We start from the raw sequence: 8,903 nt of genomic DNA, 5'->3' as shown, positions 1-8,903 counted from the left end.
TAACCAAGCAGAGCAATTAGTGCCCAAGGAGACAGGAGGCTGATGGCCTTGCAGCATGAATGGTTTTCATGGGAACAGTGGAGAATGCACTGCACTGAGCAAGGAAACTTGCCAGCGACCTTGTTTGGTGCTGGCCCTCCTCTTTGGTTTCATAGAAGTTGTTTATGTTTGCTGATGCTCTAATAAACAGTCCTTTTCATGGGACAAATCCTTGAAATAGTTTCATTCCCAACATGAGTCCCTATCGCCAGTGAGACACTATAGCACAGAATTAGCTGAGAGTAATCATGGTCTCTGCTGGTCTCTGGTAAATTAACTCGGCCATCGGGAAGGCCCTGGTATACCACCTCCTGTGAGAAGGTTTTCTTCAACTGCTCAGTCTTCAAATATTCATCAATTGATCAAGTGGGTCAGATCCTGTTTGGAAGCTGGGGAGCGAGTGATAGATGAGACAGACAAGGTCCCATTTCTCATGGAGCTAACAATGTAGTGGGTGTAGTCAGACAATAAACAGATAAATAAACACAAAATGTGTCAGATGCTGATAAGGAGTGCAGAGACTCAGAATAGCCTGCTGTGATGGTGACTCTCCACCTCTGGGTCATCCAGGAAGGCATCTCTGAGCTGAATTCTGAATAATAGCTCAGGATGGCCTGTTTGGAAGAGGGTTGAACATGTCAGGCCAAGGGAGGATAAGTATCAAAGCTCCAAGGCAAGGAAAAGATTGGGAGGTTAGATAAACAGAAAGTTAGAAAGAAGGCCACTTGGGAAGGACTCAGTGAGTAAGGGTGAGGTACATGGTAAGGTTCCATAGTTGGCAGACCACAGAGGGCCTTGAAAACCAGAGTAAGGTGACTGTATTTTATTCTAAGTGTGATAGGGAGCCAATGGAGGATTTTAAGCAAGGAGTGACATACTGTGATTTATGTTTTTAAAAGCCCACTCTGCTGGTTGAGTATTAAGGAGCCTATTACGCAGGAAAATCCAGGAGAGAGGTGAAGATGGATTGGACTGGAATGGCAGTGGTGGAGATGGAGAGTTCTACTGGAATTGGGATATGTATTTGTGCAGTTTTTTTCTAGCAACAGCCAATTCCCCAATACCAGCTGGGTGTCCAACCATTCAATTTAATTCTGACACTAACTATCCAGAATTAGCACAGACCCTACAGGTTAAGGACTCAGTTCCACAAGACTGCCCCCAGTTCAGACACCAGCTGCACATGACATCTCTAGGCTACCCACACTTCTGCCTGGCTGACTACAAATTTTGGGGTTCCCTTGATGCCCCCTCAGCTTCAATAATTTGCTAGAATGACTCACAGAACTCAGAAAGTGCTATACTTGCTATCATAGTTATTATAAAGGACACAGCCGACAGCTAGATGAGCAGTACCGAGGGTGAAGTCTGGAAGGGTCTCAAGGGCATGAGCCCCTGTCCCTGTGGAGGCAGGATACACCGTCCTCCTGGTACATGGATGCCTTCACCGACCCAGAAGCTTCCTTAGCCTCGTTGTGTCAGAGTTTTTTATCCAAGTTTCATTGCACAGGCGTGATGATTAAATCACTAGCTGTTGGTGATTGAACTCCACCGCCAGCCTCCCTCCAGGTGGTGAAAGTTCACAGCCTCTCATCACAGGCTTGGTTCCTCTGGTGACCAGCCCTCATCCTGAAGCTGGCTAGGGTTCCTGCCAAGAGTCGTCTCATCAGCGCAAACTCAGGTATGGTTGACAGGAGCTTGTTATGAATAACAAAGCACTCCTATCACTCAGGAAATTCCAAGGGGTTTAGGAACTCTGTGCTAGGAATGGGAACAAAGATCAGATATGTATTTTTTATTCTACCATAGTACTGGAGGTAGAATGCATAGGCTTGGATGTGGGGAATGTGGAAAAAGAAAGTATGGGTGTATTAGCTGGGGTTCCCCAAAGAAATAGAACCAGTAGTATATATATAATATATAGATATAGGGATAGAGATTGCTATATAGCATATACACTATATCTATACACTATACCTATATCTATACTGTATATCTATATACTATATACTATATTTATATACTATATCTATATATACTGTATGTACTATATCTATGTCGCTATCTCTATTTCTATCAAGAGATTTATTATAAGGAATTGGCTCATGCAATTATGGAGGTTGGGAAATCCAAAATCTACAGTGTGGCCTGGAAGGCTCAAGACCCAAGAGATCTGATGGGGCAGTGCCAGTCCAAAGGCATTCTGTGGCAGAATTTTCTCTTGCTTGGGAAGGCCACTCTTTTTCCATTGGGGCCTTCAAGTGATTGGATGAGGCCCACCCATCCTATGGAGAGCAATCTGCTTTACCTAAAGTTCATCAATTTAAATGTTAATCGTCCAAAAACATCTTCCAAATTAACATATAAAATTATCCATCACAACAGGTAACTCCTAGCTTTCTTGCGTATGTGTCACCAAATTATACTTGTGTCTTAGCTTATTCAACAGTGACAGAGACATATGACATAGCTTGAATTTTATGGTTTCCACAGCTTGTTTAGATCACACTATAAGACTTCGCTCTTTCCTCAGCACCTTTTTGGGTGGCAAGGAGGACATCCTGGGAAGAAGGGGAAGAGTCAGAAGTGCCAGCTGATATATTTAAAAATTTTAAGTTGATTGGCAATTTCATACCCACTGTGTGAGAGAAGGAATGAACTTTGAGCATACATGTGTTTGCCTGTATTGTGCGAGCAAAAGCCTGCAGCATTGTGAACCTCTGTCTCAGTTCCAGGGTCTTGGGGCAGCTTCCATTCAGCAGTTTCCTTACCAGTATGCTGATCTCAGGGATGGTCTCCATTTTCTTTTGAGCTGAACAGACACAGTATGAGCAAAGTTTTGCAGCAGGATGGGGTATCCCTCCTGCTGGCTGCCATCAAAGGTGAGCTGGCTGCTGCTGAAGCAAAGTCCTCACAGGATGAGGGTGGGAAGGACAGCAGCACTGTCCTTGGGCACAGGTAATGCTCACTGCGGGGTGGCTGTAGAGTCTGCAGGGGGTGGATCGCTCAGCTTCCCTAAGACTTTGGGGGGCTCAAACAAAGCCCCTTGCATCCCTTCTTCCTGCTCACATGGCCCCTCCACGTCCTGTCCTTTCTCTAGGCATCCCCAAATCTTTTTTTTATGCCCCCCATTTCCCTAGCCTAGAAGAATTGTTTTCTGGTCTTTGGAGAAAAACCCTTTCTTCTCCAGGCATGCTTCTGTCAGAGAGTTCCTTCTCTCGTTTTGCATTGCCCTAAGCATAAATTCTGAAGGGACTTCACTTCAATTTGGAAATCAGGCTTTGGGAAACCAAAAGCTCTGAGCTTCTGAACTCATGCAAACAGAACTCTGCTTGAAATAGAATAGGGTGGGGGAAGGTGCTGAGAGTTTTGGAAAGGAAAGCGAAAAACACTGGAGGAAAAAATCATTTAATATCTCAAATGTATTAGCTTGGCCTCTGAAGATCAGGATCTCAATTCAATATCTTTCTCTTAGGTAGTCCACAACAGTCTGCTTTCCTATCAGTTTCTAAAAGGATAACTCTTCCATGCTCTCAGTCAATTTTTAGTAAGTAATATTTTTCCAGAATGAGTTGAAAGGCTATTCAGACATCTGAGAAAGCTGTGAAAATAACTGAAATAATTTGTAGCCACAGAGAAGCTGTCAAGAGGAAGTAAAAACCATAACCTTCATTTAAAAATTTCCCCTCCCATTGGCCACCCTTTCCTTATAACACAGACCTCTCTGGAGGCTTCATCCCATTTTTGTGTTGTTCTCTGTCCTTGCCTGGAAGTGGATGGTCTCCAAAGTGGGGTGTATGCACAGGGTTGGGTGTTGGGAACCAGATGATCTATTTGGGTGTGGGAAGAAAATATTAGGATTTATATTTTTAAAAATTTCATCCTTTACATTTTTCTATTTTTTGATGTTACAATATTAATACTACGATGAATATAATATAAAATTAAGTCCAATTGCACAATAAAAATGTTTAGGACTCCTGAGCTAGAAATCTCGCAGGTTCACTTTTTCTTTTCTGAGCCTGATTTTCTAAGTCATTGGTCCTCAAAGCCTGGATTACTTGTTAAAGTGCTGATTACTGTTTCTCTCCATCCCTGGTTATGTTTCACTTGGTCTTGGGTTGGGCCCAGTAATCTGAGTTTTAAAGATTCCTAAATGGTTCTTCAACAGACATTTGGAAAAGAACTCAAAGTTTTAATTTCCAATTGCTCATAGTATCTCCGTGGAAAACATGAGACACCATGGTTTACCTGCAGCTTGCCCTAGATTATGATTCTTCAAATAGGTTTTCCAAATTGAAGCAATGGTCAACCATGTGTTCTTGACCTCTGTCCTAGATTCCAGTAGAGGGGAGACCGTATGTGATATTTCACTGTAATCTTTTCAATTCTTGCCTCTAAATGTCCTTCCATTGCTCCCTGCATTGTGAGGGAGCAGCCATAGCTCTGCATGTGTCTGTTATAATTATAAGCAATGTGACAGTAACTTCAGATGATGCTTCCATTGGCCTGCTTTTCCTGTCCAAAAGGGGTGTCCTCCATATGTAGCAGACGCCTCTGACACCAGAACCTTTATACTTACATGCAGGTATGCTCCCAGCAACACTGGTGAGGGGCATGCCCATGAATGAACTAAAGATGTGACCTTTTAAATATCACTTTTCTTAAGGTCTCAAATTGTGGGATGAATAGTGGGAAAATGTCATGCCAAATGTTACACGGCCTGACTAGTACTCTATTTCTACCAAGGAGGAGAAACCTTCGTGTTTTTGCTGTAGATTAGTTTCCCTTTCCACAGAACCTAGGGAAGGAAACATCAGGAAAAGAGGTGAAGGAGGGTCAGCCATGCCATGGAGAAGCAACAATCTCACTTAGTGGTATTCAAGCTGGAACGTGCATACCTCGTGCAGTAGATGCAGACTTTCCAAGGGTTGGGTGGAATCTTGGAGAGTTTTGAATGCGTCCAGATTCTCAATCCTCAACTTCTCTCTGTTCTCTTTCTTGGAAAGTGATCTGACTCGGAACATGTCCTTGAAGGTGCTCAGTCACTCTTCTTCCCACCTCTCCTTTCACAATTTCGATTTTGCTTCTTTACAAAGAACAGCATGGATGGTGGTAATCATTTTGCAATCCATAAATGTGTTAGATCAGCACGTTGTACACCTTAAACTTAAACAACGTTTGTGTCAATTATATCCCAATAAGGCTGGGAAAATAAATAAATAAATAAAAGCAAAAAAAAACCAACAGCACATCCCTCTCATGTGATAATTCTTAATACATGGACTTGTTTGTGATGAAAAATCTTGAGGAAGGCCAAACAAAATGGACAGCTCAAAATACTACAGTGGTATCAGAGAAGTTTCTTTTAATTCAGGCACCAAAACCTCGCCTATTTATCTTATTGAGATGTATTTCCAAAAAATTTTACTTTTTGTTGATTATTAATTACAAAACTTATGTATTATGTTGTCTTGATCAGTTGTGGATTAATAATAATATTATCGATTCTTGAAACCTCCACTCTCCAAACTTTCCCTTAGAACTGTGTGAGCACAGTGACTGAAACACTGTATAAATTTAAAATTATCTACCTATGTTTGATCTCTTATGATTCGGTGATCAATGATGAAATTCAATCAGAAAAATATATTCCTTATGGTAAATTGTGTGGAAAAATGAAGTAAAAATGTGATTTTAAGGAGAAAGGGAATAATGTACAATTTGTGATTTTCACAAAAGAGTTTATTCACATATTTTAAAAATGGATAATGGTAAGGACCAAATTGCTCTGATATTTAAATTAATAGTTCTGTTTTAAAATATCAAAATTTAAGTATGATGCCAGAAAGTCTCTCCTTTGCAACCATTTAAACTAACAATAAAAGATTTTTCAATATCAACTTAAAATGTGGCATGTAATCAAAAGTTTAAAGGTCTAACCACTAGTTAACAACTTTTATAGTTGCTGTTGAAGGTGTTATAGAATGGGCCTACTTTTTCTTCCAATTATTTCTCTTGTTTTAGTTTATTGGTATGTTTAAAATTATTCTCATGAAATCTTTACTTCTACAGGATGGGGGAACTTGAACTCTTAAATGCTGATGGAAAGGAGCTAATAATGATGAGGAGACAGAAGATATAGATGAGAGGCAAGACTATTGATGGCCCAAGGCTCTGGAGGTGCGGCAGGAATGCAATGCACAGGTGCGACCAACAAGAAGAGATGTGCCCTTTCTCTGCCTCTGGTGGGAAGGAAGTGAGCCTAAAGATGGATGCAGCCAAGTTGATGGTGATGATGGTGGTGATACAGGAGCAGAGTATTATTTAGCCAATCTCAGTCAAATGGCCTCAGTTTTCCTGCTGAAGGGTGAGGAAGGCAGGAGTTGAATAGTTGACACGTGACATGTTCAGGTCTGGATGGAACTACTTCTACCAAAAGATTGTGAAATAGTGCCAAGCTTCAGGTTATGCCTCACTACGGTGATTTTTCTGTGAATCAAACATGGGGCTTACTCTTTCATAATTAATTTTTTATTAAATTTTGCTCGTAGGAAAGAGTCGTTCTGATTTGCAATTCTTTTCCCCAAACTGCTGAGCTCTAACCATTCTCATAGCAGTTGATTCTCTCTGGATTTTGAGAACTTCACTGTTTTCCCCTTCATTTTTCTGTTACAATGGGAAAGAGGAAACCTGCTGAGTCTTGAGTGAGTCTGGTGTATATTCATCACTGTGAGTTAACCGAAGCCTTGTCAGGGGCCTTCTGAATCCCAGGGCATTCAGGGCTTTGCAGCAATCTGTCAGAGTGTGAGAAAAGGAGCGAGCTTGGGGGTTACGCAATGGGAACCTGTGTGCGGATGTAGCAGGGCAGACCAAAGGCCCACAGGCAGGTCCTGGACTCACACCTTGTGTCTCAGAGAGAGCTGCCTGGTGCAGTCGGCTAACAGACTGTGCCCCCGACACTTCCTCCTGCCTGTTAGCCTCCTAAACCTGACCCTTTCAACACTCCTGCCCTCTGTTCCTCACCTCATTTACTCCTTTCTTGGGAGCCATTCTCTGTGCCAAGGAGTCACAACAGAATGTTAGGTCTCAAAACGAAGTAGTTAACAGCATAGCTTCCTCATCGCTCTGGGTCTCAGAAACAGAAACTTTTTTCAGGTCTTGGATTGAAAACTTTATCTTAGCTTTTTCTTTTTATTGAAAAAAAATTGCAGCTGGTGTTATTTTTTTGGTTGAGAGCATAAACATCTAATATGCATTTTAGATTAGCTATGCTACATAATGTAACACACGTATTACTTGTTTATTTTCTCTCTCCTATGCTTCACTCTGTCCAATGCTTGGTAAGATGATGGGCATGTCACGGGGCTTAATAACTAGGTAATACAGATCATACTCTTTCTGATCATAATAATGCGTTCTCGGAGAAGACTAATGAATCCTGTTACTTTGAACCATAGGCATTTCAGGTGAGTAGAAGTTTGAATTTGATTTAATTTAGAAATGGGCTACCTAATCAGCTGACAGCTGCAAAATGTGGGCCAAGCCCCAGCTCCCAACTCCCTAAAGGAAGGGGGCCTGATGTGGGAGCTCCAACCCTGGAAAAAGTTTTAGTTTGGGGACTGAAGAGATGCTCTGTCATAACGTCTCCAGCTCTCCAGCTCTTCTCCTTTCTCATTTCTTTTGTATTCTCTGGACTTGGGAATAGATCTGACCGTCTTTTTCTTTTCTTTTCTTTTTTTTTAAACATAAGAACACGTGAGTGGAAATCAAAAGCCACAGATTCCTGAGTACAGGAGATGTAACAATTTATTTCTCGGTAATGGAATTTAATTCCTATTGTAAATCTTCATTATACTAGGCAGCAAAACCTTTAAGTTAATTTAGTCCCCACTCCCCAGCTTCCACATTTTGTATTGGGTCCAGCCTTATTTCAAGGAGCTTTATGACATGCCTTTGCCCAGTGGGAGTTGGAGGGGGTCTGGCTCCCCATTGGCTGTCCCCAATCCACATCACCCTCTGCTGGGGACACATTTCTTACAAGCTTTTTGGCCATTGGTTCATTCAGATCACACTCCTTCCGGGTCCTCTGGTTCTCAGTCTGAATCCCTCCCAAGCATGACCCATAGAAAAGTCTTCCCCTGCCTCCAGCAGGTTGCTTAGACCCCCCTCCTGTCTGTGTAACCATCCTGTCCTTTTGTTCCGCCCTCACTGTGCTAACACACTGATCAGTCAAATCTGGGGTCCTCCTGCTTTCCCAGGACCTGTCTGGGCCCTTCCAGGAAGCAGGTCTCGGGCCCAAGTCTGTCTGTCTTCTTTGGGGACAGGAAGGAGAGTGGGGCAGGACGTGGTGCTCCTTCTCAGGCCCCCACCAGCCTCGAGTTCTCGTTGTCTCCTCTGAATCTTTCTCTCTCCTCCTTCTTCTCACCTGAGCAAACTTCATCTCATCCTGGGGACAGAAAAAATAGCTTCTGCCTGAGTATTGCTTCTAAGTTTTTTTAGATCGGGATCTAGGCTTTTGAAACTCAAAAGCTGAGACTTTCCTCTTTTCACCTGCTCTTCTGTCCTACTTTATCCCTGTGTCTGGTTTAATTGTTCTCTATAGCATTTCCATCAGGTGGTCCTTTTAAAAAATTTGTTTGCTCATTGACTTCTCCCCACTAGAATGTAAAGATCTATAAAGATAAAGATGATTTTCAGCACTTAGGACAGTGTTTTGCTCATAGATGGTATTCAATAAATATTTGTTGGAAAAATAATGGATGAATAAATGAGTGAAGTTGACCCTCATGTCTTTTTGAGTTACTGTTTTCTCAAGGCAGTGGAAGTGGAGTACCACAGATTCCAGGAAAAAAACTTCGATT

The sequence above is a fragment of the Equus caballus genome, chromosome 21 (assembly GCF_041296265.1).
Source record: "Equus caballus isolate H_3958 breed thoroughbred chromosome 21, TB-T2T, whole genome shotgun sequence".
Lineage (NCBI taxonomy): Eukaryota > Metazoa > Chordata > Mammalia > Perissodactyla > Equidae > Equus > Equus caballus.
The sequence above is the reverse complement of the archived record's forward strand: the minus strand, read 5'-3'. Positions refer to the sequence as shown.